Below are 18,739 nucleotides of genomic sequence, written 5' to 3' on the forward strand. Positions count from 1 at the left end.
ATAGGAGTGTGTCTCCTGGCCAGTCTCACCTTGGTTTCTCTTCAGGTTTCTTCTCCTATCGCCAGCTCTGGCAGAACACTTTCTGACTTTCACATCTACAGTCCCCTCATCTAGAGGATGCTGTGGGGTGAGTGAAGATCTGTTTTATTTTGAATAATATGTTTAAAAATAAATAAGGTTGTGTGATCAGAGTAGAGACCCAATTCTCTTATCCATTCTCTTGTTCTTCTGGCAGAAAAATCTTGGCACTATCCTGAAGGACCGTATCATGTCTCTAGTGAAAGGAATTAATTCCAGTCATTCTCAAGTAATCCCTCTATCACTACTGAATTAATACTACAGGTCCTTAAGAAGACACCCATCTAACTTCTTTTTGGCTAAAATGTGGGCACTGAATAAAGAAGCAGGAAGTTAGATTTTTTTTTTCCTTTGAATTTCAGGAGAAGCTATCTCTTCACACGCACTGCCAGAAGTCCTGAGAAAAATTTCAAATTAATAATTAACATTATTCTTATTGAAAATTTTGCAGAAATATTTGGCAGTACAGAAAGACCAGTTGTCGATTCTTTACAGTAAAAAGTTTAAAATGGAAAGTCTGACACATTCTTAAGCTATAATAACACAAATGGGATCACTATAATTTTCAGTTCTGATTATAGGTTATAAAATCACTGCCAAATACCCATATATTCACAAACCTGCAGAAAACAATCTGCAAAATGAAATATGGAGAACTGCTGAAGGAAAGTACAGGCAGCTGTAAATGTAGGAGGTATAATGATAAAGCCAAATCAAGATACTCTTGATAACTAGTCAAAGAAATTTCACTCATAGCTTATCAAATTGAATTTAATCACTGACAATTTCCATTATCTAAGAATACAGTGATTTATTTGCAGACATTCTAGGACAAAAAGCTTCTCTAAGATGGGATTAATTTTGAGAACATATATCAAGTACTAAACAGGAAAGAAATTATAGGAGTGTTATATCCAAACTGAATAATATAAACCATGGAAATTCAGACTCAAGGTTACATCGAGGAGAAGGAACCAAGTCCTAAAAATGTATGTGGAAATATTCATTACTTTGGTCACAGGAAAATTAATAATTATCTCATTGGAAAAGAACTATTTTGTTGACAGTGCAGTTCAGAACTCTAGGATTAAACACATACAGATAAAGGGAAACTAAGGAGACTTGATTTAGCATGAATGTACTACAACTACTAGAGATAATATAAACATATCTACAGCTTCATAATGTAGTCGATGACTGTGAGACTGCAAGATGGATGAACACATGGACCTCTTCCTGCTACATCTCATGTTCCTTTGTAACTGCAGGTAGTTGGAGTTTGCAAGAGGTTTGTTGAGACAAAAAACGCCCCATGTCAAGCTATTAAAAAGATGGAGACCTGACCTCTTTGAGGGCAGAAACAGCACAGTAAACAACTAACACAAATTTCTGGTATTACTAATAATTTCACACAAATTATTAGACAAATTTCTGGTATTACTAATAATTTGAGACAAACCTCCCAAAAGTAATAAGACACATAACAAAATGTAAGGAGTGGAAATTTTTTCAGTGTGAATTAACAGAAATTAAGAGCTTGAAATGCAGTAAGTATATTATTTTGAGCAAAACTGTCTCTGGATTGCAACTGTCCATGACATGGTCTTGACTGCTTGAGGTTCCTCAAGACTGACAGATTTGCATTTCTTATTTTTCTTCTGTCAGTCTGTAATTTCATTTCAGTTTGTATTGGTTTAGCAATGAACATCCTTAAAAAGTGATAGCTGCAGGAATGTGGGCATAGAAATGTGACTCATAATCTTTAGGACGTTGTAACTTCTCTGCTTAAGAAACTAGGCAGTTCAGGAACTAATAGTCAAGGAACTATGCAGCTGAACCATTGCCTACGCATCAGTGGGCTTCCTAATTAATCAGTAGAAAATACAGATTTGAAAATGGTATGATGACCAGATGAGGTGTGGTCAGCTCTTTCTCCCTATGCGATAGCTGTATAGAGGTTTGTATAACTGAATTGAAATTATTAAGGTCTCTGTGGGGTACTTTTCCATGTGTAGGTCCTACACAGTGTCTGTTTTTCACTGATATGAATTGCCCTTCCTGAACCTTTCCCCACCCTAAAAACTCATTTCCAAAATTTCCATTTCTCCTTCCTGCATGACCGACTGTGACTGCTTATGGCTTTTGAATGCTGTTTGTAGAAGCAATATACACTGAAACTTAGAAGCAAAATATGTGTTTTAATAGCTGTAATTATTACAGAGTTGTAAGTCTTGGTGGGGCTCTTCAACTGAAAGTTTTAGAAGTTTCCAAACATTTCCAACCTCAAAATGTTGTGTCTGATGGGTAAATGTAATCTCACCATTTTACAAGGTAAAATAAAAGTACCAAGAAAAGAAACCTGATGATTCTGAATTTGGGCACTTGAAAGGTTATATTGACATCTAATGAGGAGTGCTTTCTGTTTTTTGGTATGTTTTTTTGGTTTTTTTTGTTGGGTTTTTTTTTTTAAGCAGAATCAGGCTTGTGACTCCAACACACTTCATTAAAAAGGTCTTTAGATTTTCATTGGAAGGTGAGAATGCCTGCCAGCTGTTAGCATAAAAGTTTTATTTATTTTACTAAATGTGGACATTGCTGTTTAATATCAGATCTTCAAACAGTCTTGAAGGGAAATGCCCAACGTCATGCAATGCCTTTGAGAAAGACCTCCAGTGTTTTGACTCACTTCTTCAGTCTCATGCAATGAGCTAAGCGAATCGTTTCTGTTTGGGAGCCAGAAGGTCAAGCATAGTGAAATTTCCTCCTGAGCAAAACCACCAAAAAATGAAGTGTGCACGAAGACCTGGAGTCTGGCCTTTTTGGTTTTCACTGGCCGGCTTTGAGGCTGCAAGCTTCTTCATAGAAATGATGCAATTCCAGAAACACCTCAGTATTTGGTTGGCACAGTTTGTTTAGTGACTCACTTTTTCAATACATATGAAAATGCTGTCAGCTAAGGAGAAGCCCAGACCTCTTAATCTTCTTTTAAAATTGTAGTTTGGGGGAACCCTCTATTATAACTTTTTATCTTGCTCATATTTCAGAAAGAAGAATTTGGGATTTAAATACAAGTTCTGTATCCTTGATCAGTCTGAAATGCAAGCTACCCTTCCCTCTCTCTGCTGTGTTGTGTAACCTATGGAATAGGCTTCTTGTTTCTTGAACATATCTGTAAAACTTGTCCTTTCCAGACCTCTTCTAGTGATTGCTACATACATTCCTCCTCTTTTTGTGGGTGGTAGAGATGGGAAAGGAAGACTTCAAAGTGAAGAACAGGGGATTTTGTGATCGCTGGTGGCCAGGCGATGCTCCAGACCCAGATGCAGTGCAGAAAGCGGTGGGTGGCAGAGGGTGGAGATGGTTCCTCTGCATGCCAGGACGTTCCGCTGAGCTGCTGTTGCGGCTGGAGAGGGCATCTGGGCAGCGTGCTGTGGGGGTGTTTAATAACTAGTCAGCAGATCTGGACTTGAAGGTGATCTTAAGGTCAGTCCTAAAAAGCAAGGAAAGCTTATCCTCCCTGCATTTATGATTTCATTAGGTTGTAATTAGCTGAGCAAGAACAGCGTCTTCTATGGAACAGAAAGAAAAAAGCTACTTGTTATTAGATTTGGGGCATTAAAGCAGAGTGCATGAATACCAGCTACAAAATTTTATCTGTTGGCTTGAAAAGAAAAATCTGCTGCTCTCAAGAGATCCACAAACTCTGTGGTGTGGCAGCTGGGGCACCACATACCTTACTCTGGCAGCAAAGATAGTGGTGGGAGGCAAGAAATGGCAATCTTTAGATTTTGGCAAGGTGTGAGCAGCCAGTGCTAACCCAGCCTGGAGGGAGAAGTGTGAAAAGCTTTTAGACAAACTCCCCGAGTGCCAGATCTCTGTGATTATCCTGTCATGTGTTTTCTCTACTGGAGACCCAGAAAAAGTGAATGACAGTGATGAATACACATGTTACGTGATTTTTAAATTCCTATGGCATTTAAAAAAATAATGTAATCATCAGAAGTTTCTATGTGTTCTAGAAGGATTAAATCTAGGAGGATAAGATTATGACCTCTAAAAGCCATGCATAATGGAGGGTTGCGCTTGGCATGGCTGGGTTTTGTGTTTGGACTCATCCCCCTGAATGCAGGAGGGGGGACCAAGCGATCGTCACAAGCATACTTGATAGAAATATTAACAGATTTAAAAAAAAGGGAAATTCTGAACAAAAATAAAGAAGAGTGAGAAGAGAGTTTTTTCATCGTGGAAAAGGAGGCGGGAGATGGTTTAGAGTGGAGTTTCCAAGGCAGGCTCAGCTTACCAAGTTAGTTTTGGAGGATGATCCTGAACAGTAACACTCAGGAAGTGAACTGTTGCTGAATTTTGCTCTCAGCTTGCACAGCTGGGTGCCGGGGGAAATCCTAAATGACAGTTAGGGGAGGAGACTGGTTTCTGTGTTCTCTATGGGTCTTGCTTCCAACTTTATCGTCATGTATTTCACTGTTGCTTCACTGGGATGAAACTTACTCCTCTTTAAGCAGGCTGATGATAAGAACCATTAGAAATGAATCTCAGAAGCACAAGACACTTTTTTTTTTTTTGTCCTTCTATGGGAGTAATGAATGCAAGTAAAATGATTTATAAGAATAAAGCCTTCAGGAGCTTCTGCCCTTGCTGACATCTAGGCAATCTCCCACCGAACTGCAAGGATCTGTTTGGGGCTGTTTTCAGGTACCACAATGTGATGGTGTATCTTTCTAAGTATAAATGTAAGAAGGTAATTTCCTGCGGTGGGTGATAGCCAGTACCTCTTCGGCAAAGTGTACGTGGTGGAGAGAGATCCCCAAATACCGAGTAACTTCAAATTATCGTAGTTCATACCAGCAGAGTCCTATACTATCGGCAACAGTTGCTGCTGCCGTTTTTCTTTCTTTACCCACCAAATTCTTGCTAAAATAAAACTTGTATTAAACTAACCTGAGCTTTCTGGATTCAAGTTGCTCTCCAAAGTCGTTAAGAGTGTTGCCCAGCTCAGTTCACTGTATGACATAGCCTTTATGTAGCTCCTGCCAAAATTAACTATGTTTAATTTTCTGTAAATCGCAGTACTACATCTGAGTTTTTTGGGACTCTATTTCTTTACACTTCTTCCAAAGTCTAGGTCTGCACTGTGGTTCTCTACCAAGGAAAAAGAGACAGATGTTAGATGAAAGGTACTCTAGAGAAAAAAATGGTAAGGATCATGGATATCAAAAGATGAGAGAGCATTTCTGAGAGCAGTTGGACAACAGAACTCAAGAATGATACAATCTTAAAAAAATGCACCTTCTGTTTTCAGTTATAAAGAAACAAAACTGGTAACCTTATTTTGAACTTTTTTTGTTATTATACTTACAGGTGTTACGTTTAGGCGAGGAAGAGAGAAACAATTTTATGTAGTTTTCAGCAAGATGCCATGTTTTTCATACAATACTTTCCTGTTCATTCTTCTTTACACATTTTTTTTTTAATATTTTAGTTTTTGGGTTGCTCATACAAACGATTTCAAAGGAAATATTCTCCAACAAATCTCAGCTGTGCCTCTAGTTCCTAGCATTTTAAAAAGAAAAGTCCTGTGTCTTGTATATTTACATAAAGCCTGAATGCCAGATTTGGAAGATGTAATAAAAATATGCTTTTCTGGGATTTGTTCTTAGGGAAAGAGAATTCTCCATGACCAAAAATACCCCAGTAATAAGCATTTGCTCTGTGCTGGCACCACTGTGACCTTAAATTATGAGCTTGCCCCCATTTGTAGCCGGTTTCCCCTCTTTAAATGTACAGTTAAGTCATTTGTAAATATCATAACTAAATCTAGACTTGTAATTTAATGACTCTATTTGAGGATTAAGAAGAATAACAACATTATTTAGAACCATATGTAATCTGTTCTGCTTTGTTTAATTCAGTTTTCGCTATGCATGCCTTATCTTACAGTCATTCTTCACTCCAGCTCACTTGATATATTTGCAAGGCTGTTGATAATACCATCAGAAAAACAGCTAAATGTTCATTTCTTTGCAAAACAAAATGTACGTATTGTGAAGTGCATTGACATAACATTAGTGACGTGGGATCATTGTCCCTAGGAAGGAAAAAGGTTGCTAGATCTTACCGTTCATTTTCCAACTGGAGAAGATTTAAAACTGTAGAAAGGAGGTATTAGATTTTACACTTGATCATACTAGCTGGCTTTATTAAACACTTGGAACAACACTCTGGTTTCCTTTACCACGAATGCCAAAGAATTGAAGTTCTCTACTGAATACAGTCTACGTCACTGTCTTTTTTCATTAAAGTGTTATTAATGGTGGTTTGGGTTTTTTTTTTTTTTTTTTCAGTGGGACTTCCTCCCAGGTGCTGTGGGTATCTGATGTTTGATTATTGTGCCAGAGTGACAACTGCTGATTAATTTGTATATTTTACTATTCATTACAAGCCTCACAATCTTTATTCCTGCTCGGCCCACCTTGTGGTCCCTTATGGCAGTTGAATTCACATCTTCATATTTCCTCCAGACAGTATGGATGGTGAAATAATTTTAGAGTCCTGAGCAGCTGCTTTTGAAGTTATTCTGACTGCTTTTCAAATCAAATAGTCTTAATTTGTAACCTTACTTTTTTATTCTTTTTCATGAAATCCTATCCATTTCCAAATGAACATATTGTACTGTCAACAAACGTATTTCTTTGTCATATACTTGGAAGCGACATGGGGCAGACCCTCACCTGGCGTAAATATAATTCTGTTGATTGATTGTGTAGCACCATTCGAGCTTTGAGTGAAATTTTGCAGAGGAAACCTTCACCCTTCGCTCCGTGTAGAGTTGAGGCAGGCACACAAGAGGAAGTGCCTGAAAGATTACTATGAACTGGGCAGAGCAAGGACATCTCCTAAAATAGTGGTGTCCCATGTCATCAACAGCTAGCTTTGGAAAATCTGAGAGTTAGGTAAAAGGAAGACTTTGGAAACCAGGCTCTGGAGCTCAGCAGATCTGACACAAAGCTGTTCCCAGAATTCCTTACCTCCCAAACTGCTCCTTTAGTCATCTAATCTAACGCCCAGAAACAAATAGCTGCACACAAATAAATCCTCTGGCACATCATGGGCTAAGGAACAGAAATAGCTGCTTCTCAGTTACAAGAAGGACAGATCCTCAGCCAGCAGTGGCCCCCAACTCAGAAGACAAATTAAATGCAGAGAGACAAAAATGAAAAAAGAGTGAACAATGTTTCACTGGGGAAAATAAAGATCAACCATCAAAAAACAGCTGTAAGAAAAATGACTGGGAAACATATACACACACATGCACACACAGATCGATACACAGGACTAGTCTCAGAGTAGAATATGAAATATATATATATATATATATAAATTATTAGAAAGTTTCAGCCCAATGTAAAGTCCAGAGGTCAGGTGGCCATTTTCCACAGTAACATCAGACAGAGATTCATTATGATCTAAAATCATTGATTTTCCTTATTATTTCCTGTGTTTATTTCTTTGAGATCTTCATCCATCTTACATTCAAACCAGCAGGAAGACTCATGCTTCTTTTGGTAAGAAGTGAACCCAGATTCCTGTTTTCAATTGGTCATGAAACGTAACCATGTATCTGTAGTCCAGTCCCAGATTTTTAAGAACCTTCACTATTATTGACAAGGGAAAAAGTATGATATAGAAAAAGGCAATGTATCTCATTCTTGAATCACGAGAACTGTAATCAGAATGGCTTTAGTCTTGCTGTATTTGCAAAGCAATTTGGTAGGCACTGGTCATTCTGCAGTTAGTGTAAAAATTGTACCAGTAATTTTACACCCTTACGGCATGTGGAAAATCGTGGTGGTAGAACTGGAAGTGAGACCGCCATCTAATTAAATATAAGGTGAATTATCTGGTGTTCAATAGTAAAATTAGTTTTAATTAAATTTAATTTTGACAGTAGAAATTAATTGTTTCACTGGCCACAGGACTGAAGAGTACATTATAAGGACATCTGATCAACAGCAGCTCGAACACCGGAACTGGCATACGGGAAGCATTTGTTGACATGTAATTAGGCCTCGATCCAACCCTCATTGAAATAAACTTTCCATTGATTTTAATAAGAAATACATTAAACTCTGGACACGACAGTTCACAATAATGTGGTATCTCTGCTTTTAGAACTTGGCACCAGATCGAATTCTGTAATTTAGCTTACAAATTTGCTGCAGGGAGTGACCTTACCAATATTATATGGTATGACAGCTACAAAACAGCTGCTATCAACTTCGAAGAATGGTAGTTTTATAAGCCGGGAAAACAGTTTGTCATGGTAGATTATTATATTGAAGTAGATATAAGTTCAGGAAACATGGCAAGAAGATAATTGCTTAGTAAAAAAAGCACTGAAATTCTTTGGTTTCTTACCTGTACAAAAAAGCAGCAGTTTCAATGACTAAATAGAGTCTCTGAGAAAACTGTTCAAAGCTATTCATACGGCATAAAAATTCAAAGGCTTTGAAGTTTTTTATATTCCTCATTCTCACAGTAATCAACAGCTTAATAATCAATAGATACATCAATTATTTGAATCAGTGGGAAGGGAGAGATCTCTTTTATATTAATTTAGTCCAAATTAAAAAAATGACTTATTTTCAATAAATGTACCCAGTGTGCAATTCACATCTCTGTGAACACATCAATTGTATTTGGGAATTGTTTGAAGTTATTCTGTAGGATTGGCCATTCTTCCAAGCTCAGTATTAAAGCCAGTGCTTGTAATACTTTGATGCGTGGAAATAGGCATCTGCATAAAAAATGGCTTCATTTTTTTTCTGGGCCACCTACAACTACATCCTTCAGAAAGTCAAGGCATCTTCGCAGCACTTAAACATCTGCTCTGTGACTGACACTAGCTGCCTACATAATTTTATTAATGCTACTCAATAATGATATTTTGGCACATGTCCTCTCAACCTATTAAAATGGCAATTGCTGGAGACAGCAGCCGCACAGGCTGATCAACAGGAAAGGTTTGCAGTGCAGATGTCTACAGCTGAGCCAGTTGAAATGGGTTTTTTATAGCCAGTGGGGAGAAATGGACACTTTTAGGTTGTGATTTGTCTCACCCTACAGTCGACATCTGAAATAAGGCAGATGAACTTAGTCTTAAAATTGTGTAGTGACATAAAAGAAACTGAAGGTGACTGGCTTTGATGGCTGTTCACACTACAGATATACACGGTTGAGTGAGATGAATCCTGCCTGGCTGAAGGAATTTTGACCTGGCAGCACTTAGGATCTCCCTCAGATGCCAATCAACCAACAATAGTGCAATATTATTATATAAAATATTGTGTCTAATATTTTTCATACAAGGAGAAGCTTTCAATTTACTTTCTGATCTCATGACCTGCTGTAGGTTCGAGTCACCAATAAAATCTCCTTTACTGTGAAAAGCTGCGTTCTTAAGGTCATAAGTAAAAGTATATTATTAATTCATCATTTGTAAAAAAATACCCTGTAAATAAGGATAACACTAGCAATTGCTGCTGTCTCTTTAAATGACTTATTTACCAAAAGCTCAAATCATTTAATCCATTTGCCTGTCCAAGGGACTGAGTAATACATGTAGAATTATCAGTTTAGTCGTATCTCGACATGTGCTGAATGGTGACTAATATGTTCTTACTCTATAGTCTTGGTGCAGAAAAAAATTGTGTGCACTGGAGTCCATGCTGCTGCCCTAGGGTACTAACAGAGTCTGAAGAAGCTAGTTTAGAGCTTGGGTGTTTCCGTACTATCCTTTACCTACTTCTGCAATTAAATGTACAGGCAGTCCAGGGAGAATGGGGTTCCTGGGTGTAGCTAAATGGAAAAGGTGTCTGAAATTTATACTTTTCATGGAGTGGCAAGGAGTGTTGAGTGATGGTATTTGCAAACTAAAGTATTGCATCTTGAGAAGAAAAACACAAGGTAAATATTCTTGAGGCGTTTGGAACTTGACTGGAAGAAAAACCTTTTTACTAAGGACAGTCGGTTGTTAGTCTCTTGCAAAACTCCAGAATGAATAGATTTGTGAGTAATAGAGACAGTGAGAATTATGCAAAAGTTCCATCTTTAAGTGAAGAATAGATGATCACATGCAAGCATACCGGGCTGAAGTGTTTATTATTCATATCAGTGTGAGGCTGCTTGTAGCACATCTTGAAAATAACCATATTGTGCTTATGAAGAGTCAAACTTCATATACCTACTGGTGGATAGGCCTGTGCCTCATTTGTCTAGGCTCTATGAATTAATTACCATCCATGTTCAGACTGGCTTCTTCAAGAGCACTTTGAAGTTAAAACCATACATAGTTCTCATATTTATAGGTGGAAGACGAATTTGAGCTTGACAATGGATTACAGCCACATTTAGAATCACAGAATAGTTTAGGTTAGAAAAGACCTCTAAGATCATCAAGTCCAATTGTAAACCCAACACTGCCAATCCCACCACTAAACCATGTCCCCTGAGCACCACACCTACACGTGTTTTAAATACCTCCAGGGATGGTGACTCAACCACTTCCCCGGGCGGCCTGTGCCAATGATTGACAAACCTTTTGGTGAAGAATTTTTTCCTCATAGCCAATCTAAACCTCCCCTGGCACAACCCGTGCCATTTCTTCTCATCCTATTGCTTGTTACTTGGGAGAAGAGACCAACACCCACCTGGCTACAGCCTCCTTTCAGGTAGTTGTAGAGATTGATAAGGTCTCCCCTCAGCCTCCTTTTCTCCAGGCTAAACAACCCCAGTTCCCTCAGCTGCTCCTCATCAGACTTGTGTTCTAGACCCTTCACCAGCTTCGTTGCCCTTCTTTGGACATGCTCCAGGACCTCAATGGTCATCTTGTAGTGAGGGGCCCAAAACTGAACACAGTACTTGAGGTGCAGCCTCACCAGTGCTAAGTATAGGGGGACAATCACTTCCCTAGTGCTGCTGGCCAGCACTGATCCAAGCCAGGATGCTGTTGGCCTTCTTGGCCACCTGGGCACCTGCTGACTCATATCCAGCCACTCATATTCAATACCCCCAGGTCCTTTTCTGCCAGGCACCTTTCCAGCCACTCTGCCCCAAGCCTGTAGTGTTGCCTGGCGTTGTTGTGATTCAAGTGCAGGACCCGGCACTGAGCCTTGTTGAACCTCATACAGCTGGCCTCAGTTCATCAATCCAGTAGTTCAGGGAACTGCTGGAGAAAGTCCAGCGGAGGGCTACAAAGACGATTAAGGGACTGGAGCATCTCTCGTATGAGGAAAGGCTGAGAGAGCTGGGGCTGTTTAGCCTGGAGATGAGAAGACCGAGAAGGGATCTGATCAATGCTTATAAATATCTAAAGGGCAGGTGTCTAGAGGAAGGGGTCAGACTCTTCTCTATGGTGCCCAGTGAGAGGACAAGGGGCAACAGGCACAAAGTGGAACACAGGAAGTTCCATCTGAACATGAGGACAAACTTCTTCACTCTGAGGGTGACCGAGCACCGGAACAGACTGCCCAGAGAGGTTGTGGAGTCTCCTTCTCTGGGGAGATTCAAAACCTGCCTGAACACCATCCTGTGCAACCTGCTCTAGGTGACCCTGCTTTAGCAGAGTGGTTGGACTAGATGATCTCCAGAGGTCCCTTCCAACTACTACCAATCTGTGAATCTGTTAATCTGTGATCCAGCTTGTCCAGATCCCTCTGTAGAGCCTTCCTACCTCAAACAGATCAACACTTTTGATCAACACAATTTGGCTGTCATTGTCACTGCAAATGTGCTCCACAATGTGAGTGATGCCCAGTACCCAGAAGGATTTTCCAGGACTTGCATTGCTGCTCTAGGATTTGGGCTTTCCCTCTAGAAGTTGCACAGCCATCTAATGAACAGGTCTCCTGCAGATGAGAAATGGCAGCAGCTAAATGAGCTTTGCAGGGGTTAATGATATTTTTAATAGACCTGCCTCCTGTCTGGGTGCCTGAGAAGAAAAATCTACAGAAACTCAAGAATTAATTACCTCTGATGCTGAGGGGTGGAATTGAAAGGGTGATCCCAGACAAGGGAGTAGAAAGATCTAATTAATAGATTGTAAAGCTAAAAAAGATTACTGTGATCATCTGATCCCATGTAGCAGAGGTCATAGGTCTTCCTTGAATTAATTTTTACTTGAACTTGAGCATTTCTTTTTAAAGCCATCCAATGTTGATTTATAAGTTGCTGGTGATGGAAAATCTTGCAGACATCTTTAAGCTGTGCCAGTGATTAATCATATTCACCATTGGGGAAAGAAAAAAAAAAAGGCATAGCTTTATTTTTGATCTGAATTTGTCTGATTTCAACTTCCATGAATCTCAACTGTGAGTTGAGAACATATTGAGTCAATTTCCATTCTTTTGCTCCTCTTCCAGCAAAAGATATGGTTCTGTTTTACTTGGTTCTGCATTATTTTAAGATCATTGAGAGAGAGAAAAAAGGAAAGAAAGAAGGAAACTAATGGTCAGGGCCAGTATGAGACATGAGATTTCTTGCGCTGATACTCTCCACCAAGCTGACAGAAATATTTCAGAGCCACTTTTTGAAAGGTGTTAAACACTTCATGATACAGCAGGCATGCAGGGAGCATTTAAAAACATGTCTGCACCCAGTTCCTTGCGTTTCTTGTGGATCTAGGCACTTCTGAAGACCCAATAACAATGCTTTGGTACTAAACCGTTCTCCCTCTCCCTTCCCCACTGCAACCTTCAATCTAGTTGTCCAAGAAAAATCTATGTAGAAATGGAGAAGAGTGCTGTAAGGTCAAACATTACAAGACTGAGAAGTATCCATGTGCAGGAGGAAAGGGGACTGTATGAGTATATAAGATAGATATGAGTGTTGTTGGTAACTGTGCAAAGGAAGAATCACAGAATCACAGAATGGTAGGGGTTGGAAAGGACTCTGGAGACCATCTAGTCCAATCCCCCTGCTAAGGCAGATTCACTTACATATCATACTTCTGGCTGGAAATCTCTGAAATCCACAGCTTTTTCTGAGCTGTTGTAATCCCCTGCTCAACCATCCATTTCCTTTCTGAAGACCCCAAGGAGAGAACATAACCGCTGCCTGCTGATCCATACCGTGGATTTGGGATCTGCTCCATGCCCTTCTGAGGTCAGCAGAAAGGCAATTCTGGATGGCAGCAGGCCCTGGGTGGTCCTTTCCCCTGTCACGTTACCTGATGTCCCCTGTCTGAGATATGCTTCTTGCAGCTAATCAGTGGGGCAGTCTACATTTCTTGGCTGGCTGGCAAGTGTTTGAACTCCAGTTCTCGCTCTTGGGACCTGCAGCCATAATTTTCTTACAGTAGCAATGCCAAGCCTAAAGACAGTATAACTGATGTGACTATTTTCCATGCGGATTCAGTGAAATGAGCTCAGGTGTCACCAGACTGTTTCAGTCAGGTTTGCTAGTTTTCTCTTTCTCTTGTCTTCTTTTTCTTCTTCTTTTTTTTTTTTTCTTCTTCTTCTCTTTTTTCCTTCTCTTTCATTCTTTTGGGAAGAATAATCTTGCTCCTGAAATTGAAGAATTTGTTTGTTGATTCTATTTAATGAAAATCCAGACTGTAATATTTAATGGAGATTTTTCTGATTCTAAGAATTACTTTTTTTAATAATCGCACACTATATTTTCCTATTTAAATACCAGAACTGAATCTGAAATGAAAAGGTGCACATGACAACTAGATGCTAAAAGTTCTCAGAAAGGAAGAAGTTTGATAGGAAAGACAGAAATTATTTAGAACGCAAAGACATTAATATGGACCTGGTAAAGATCCAGCATGAATGGGGATTAGCAATTAAGATAATTTCTTGTGCTTTCCTCTTCAATTTTCACTCTGAAGGAAATGCTACTTTTATAGCTTTTAGCTCAGCTGTTTATCTGCGTTGTGCTGCAATGATAAAAATAAGGAAAAGAGTATTTCAGATTTTTTTTTTTGCCAACTCTTTTTGTCATGAACTGCCTTTGATTATGAAGCGGAATGAAGTATTGATTTTTGGCTTCTCAGGATAATCAGAAAGAGTGCATTTGTGCTGTTTCTTGTAATTTGTTTTAAAAACAAATAAATTTTAGGGTTATTTTATGGAGAAAATTTGTGGACCTGACTGCGAGTTCCTATGCGCTCAAAGACATCTGAAATCCTGCCTACTCTTCTTAGTCCCTCTTGACTACTCAGGAAAAGGGCCTGTTTTTCTTTAATGGGAGCCTTGCCTGGGAATGAGCTTGAGGATGAAGGTTTGCCTTTCTATTCAGCTTTCAGCTGGAGTCCAGTTGACTAATATTGCAAGATAGTATTAATACTTTGCTGTCAGAACTTGTCGATCCAGAGGAAGCAAGTCTGACTCACTGGAAAATATCCCCACGAGAAAAAGACTTTCACAACTGCCTATCTGAATGCACGGAAAGATAAATGCTACGGTTCAGACTTTCCCTCCAGAGTGAGATTGTTCTTCAGGAAAAGTCAAAACAGACACATGCTCAAAGGAGGCTCAACCGATTTTACAAGATATGACATAAACGACAAAGAATTTCTAGCAGTGGCTCTCTGCAGACAGATTTATGGAAGATCGAGGGCTTGAGGATTAAACTCTCTGTTGGCTGGGGTGAAACAACCTGATTATTCTGTCCAGCTGGAAAAGAGACTAGTAGCAAGGTCCATCTCAAGAAAATTAATCTATTTAAATGGTGCGATGCTGTCTTCAGCTGGCAGTGCCGGGGTGACACTGAACATAAACACTCGTGGATTGTGGCTTGCATGGATATCCTTAAGAGAACAACAAGAGGTATGAGGGAAATGGTACCAGGTGTTAAATTCATCACCTCAGAAATTGAACAAAGTGAACAAAAAGTAAATTGAAGGGATGACTTTGTATAGCAGGGAGCTATGCAACTATAGGCCATTGACAAGGTGCATCCAATATGCGAAATGAAGATTAATGCTACATGTAACACAGTTAAATATTTTTAATATAAAAGTACATTGGGAGAAATATACCTCAGAAATTTTCACTGCTAAAATTGTGTTTTATATTCCATACACTGCTGTTTTTTATTTTGCATTTTCACTGAAAGTCACGCAGCAAAACAGATCTCTGCTGGCATCTAGAAGATTTGTGTGGAGAAGCAAGGAGCTGGAAGGATAGGATGGGAAAAATTATGTGAGTAAAAATAAATGCGGAAAAATTCAGAATAATGGCCTTTTAAAAAGATGCAGATGAACCTTAGCTTCAGATGACATGCTTTTTTAAAAATTTATTTTAAAAAAACCACCTTGAAAAACATGAAGATAATTATTTGTACAATTTTTTTTTAAGTGTCACCTGACAGAATGCCTGAAGTATAATGAATTTATGGACACAGAACCAGAAGATGCTAAGAAGAAACACATTTTCTTAAAGTAATGCTGAAGGTCATGTCCTGAATATATTTGTATATCCTTTTCTTTCTAGCACAACTGTGGGCAGAACTGCCTCAGGTCAATACTGGGATGCTGATATTGTCTTGCCTAATTTTTGCTTATGTGAGTAGTTCTGATGGCTTCTGTGTGGCTATCCACAGTGGGGGAGGGCAGTTGTCCTGCTCCAAACCTTGCAGCTCTCTAAATACCTACAACAGTTGTACATTGTTCTCCCCCATGTTTCCCCTCCTACACATTCCCTAGTGGGAACTGTTTCTCTAAGGATCATCTTTGGACGCCACTCAAGAGTAGTACCATCATGGTGATGCAATCTGGACACATACTCTTTTCTCTGGCTTATTTGCGTGGTGGCATTAGTAAAGGTAATGTGTATGGTCCTACCTACCCTGCCTCAGTCTGTCCCTCTCTGACTCAGGGCATGTTTCCATTTGGCCAGCTGCCGTTACCCCATAGGACATGAAGAACTGTGGTTTGATGGAAGAGTTGAACTGCTTTTGGGTAAGCTTATAAACTTTTATAGTGATCAGGGCTGCTATTGTTTTGGGGGTCTTAGGTACTTCTAAGTATCACCAAACCCCCAAGGCACCACCATACCTTTAAGGTATGGAGGGTTACTGTTGCAGGAGGCTGGGGGGACAGCCTAAACCCCACATTTTTCATACAGTACTGCTGGGATTGGATGGTCCTAATGATGTGGAAAAGGGAGAAGTCCCCAAGTCAACTTTCTGTATAGCAACAGGCCAATGTAATATGCAGGATTTTCTTCATGTGCTTATCTTGGGGGAATGATGTGGAAAAATTATAATGAGTAATTTCTCTTTTGAATACGATTTACAGACGTTAATGAAAATCTTTTGCTGTCACCTTCTGCTCTTCACCAATAAACCCCAAAATGCATGATAAAAAAAAATCTGTATTATTATCCTCATTTTATAATGCAGATACGAATGTCAGGGTGTCATATGGGCTAGAGTCTATAAATTCTTTAGCTGGAGTAGCGGACTGTATTGCTTCAGAGAACTGAGTCCAGCATTATTTAACCAAGGCCAAAGGCAAGTCACAAGCTCTTTTAGGTTTATAATAAAAATTTCCTGGTTTTCAACCCTTTGCTCATTCCACTCAACCATACTGGCTCTCTGAAGTGCTAGCGGTGCGGAAGGAAGAAGATGCTTTATGATCCTTGATGACTATAATGTAGCAAATAAAGCTCTAGGGTGCTTTCAAACTCACAGTGATCTCATGGGGTGGAAAATTAATCATGCTGCAGCTACTGGAGAATATATTTTTTTTACATTAGCTGCTTGGGTCTTTTTCCAAACCAGAAGATGATAAAGCGCTTCCCACTACTGGATGAAGACAAAAGAGAGTGTCATCAACACAAGCAGTAAAATAAGCTGAATAAGCTTGTTTGGACTCCTGGTTACTAATCTAATTCTTTTATGATCATTTTTGGCTCTAGAAATAAGAACTATTTGCAAAATAAACAGATTTTATTTTTAAATGCCCCAGTCAGATTGTTGCAAATGTTGGATCTCAAATCCTTGATCTAGTCTTTCAAACTTAGCTGCCAATCTTTCCTTACTGCAGAACATTGGTATATTCTGTATAAATGTATAGACAGTTAAACTTTCAGAACGTGCTTAGAAATTGTACCCTGCAGTCAATATATATCAGTGGATGCAGCTAAAATAAAACACAGACAGTGGTTTGAGGTTTCTTGAGACTCTTGATATTCCTACTGAAAAAAATCTCAGTCAGCTTTGGTTTTTCCATTGCTTTCTCACAGACCAATTTTGTCTTCTTATACCAGAGATCTTTCCAGAGACCTCTTTCATACTGGAAATACTGGGGGAGCCCCTTTAGGGTCTCCAGTTCACTATGTATTGGGTAATTCACAAATGCTCCAGATTCATACTCACAGGGTTTATTTTCCAGCTGAAAGCTTGTCCTTATCTAAATGAGGCCATCTGGGGTTTGCTGCATGGTTGCAGTCTCTGGTTAAGCCTGTAACATTCCCCTTCCCATAGGCTGCAGCAGCCCACAAGCACTGGGATTTCATGAGCAAGGTCAAGCTTAGCATTTTGCACCTTGGTGACATTACATCACTGCAGCAGGGATAAAAAAAAATGGAAATCATGCAGATGTGAGAGCAAAGCCAGCTCTCCTGTTTTGCAGTGCTGCCACCCTTCTTAAGACAAAATGGAGCTCTGTTGCAAAACTATTGATATTTACCTGTTCCTTGAATTTCAGCAATGGAAGAATCTTTCTACCCTAATTAAAATGCTAGGATGGGGGCTCTAATGGGGGCACTAATGATTTTCTCTTTTAATTGCAGTCTGCCAATCTCAGGAAGGTGCTGCACATCATCATCTCTCTCCACTCTCTGGCACCAGACCACTTCCACTGCAGGATCCTACTAAGGGGGAAAACTGGAAGTTCAACAAGAACAACTTACAACAGGAGGAAACAAATGATCATGAAATGAAAGAAGTACTGAAAAAAACCCAAAAACCTCACACAGACAAGCCTGTTGGTCATCATGAGGTTTTTTTAGCTCTTGTGGAAAGCTGCAGCATTTGCTAGTGTGCCAAGGACCTGTGTGCAGGAGAAAGGTCAGGCACAATTGTGAGGGTTGGCATCCGCAGAGTTACAAAGGTTTTCATTAAATATTTTGTCTTGCAATCGGCTATTTCCTGACATAAACTGAGCACAATCCTTGTAAGCCCACTGCTCTACCACAGGTTCTATGTGGAGACTCATGAAATAACTCAGCAAGATGAGAAAACTAAATTATTAGAAAAATATTTTTGGTGATAAATTTGTATTTTTGTAACATATGGATGCAGAACAAGAACTCAGGATGCATTTTATTGTGGATTTTGTGAAAATTAATAAAAGAATTTCAAACTGCCTAAAATGTTAGTCATGTCTGAATTGCTACTACAGGGCTGATTTGCACTATATATCAGGCCCTTTATGTTTCTCAGAAGTGCAAATGGTCTTTAGAGCTGAATGAAAAGCCTATAGCTCATTGTCATGTCTGAATTTTTGACTACGAAGTAAGCACAGTCTAAGTGCCGAATCTTACCCATGGCCTTACAGCTACCGTTGTTCATTCCCATTTATTAAGTAAGTATAAGTGAGTCACGTGAAAGACTCTGCCCCAGTGCCTGCTTATGT

At 39.3% G+C, this 18,739-nt stretch overlaps 1 long non-coding RNA gene across 1 annotated transcript; it reads left to right on the forward strand.

Annotated features, from left to right (window-relative positions):
• The first annotated feature begins 2,758 nt into the window (after nucleotides 1-2,758).
• Nucleotides 2,759-18,461, forward strand: LOC142601794 (uncharacterized). The gene is made up of 3 exons (XR_012835442.1): nucleotides 2,759-4,788; nucleotides 15,456-16,057; nucleotides 17,895-18,461. It is a non-coding gene; the product is annotated as an uncharacterized LOC142601794 (long non-coding RNA).
• The last annotated feature ends 278 nt before the right edge of the window (nucleotides 18,462-18,739 follow it).

Source organism: Balearica regulorum, chromosome 4, assembly GCF_011004875.1.
Source record: "Balearica regulorum gibbericeps isolate bBalReg1 chromosome 4, bBalReg1.pri, whole genome shotgun sequence".
Taxonomy (NCBI): domain Eukaryota; kingdom Metazoa; phylum Chordata; class Aves; order Gruiformes; family Gruidae; genus Balearica; species Balearica regulorum.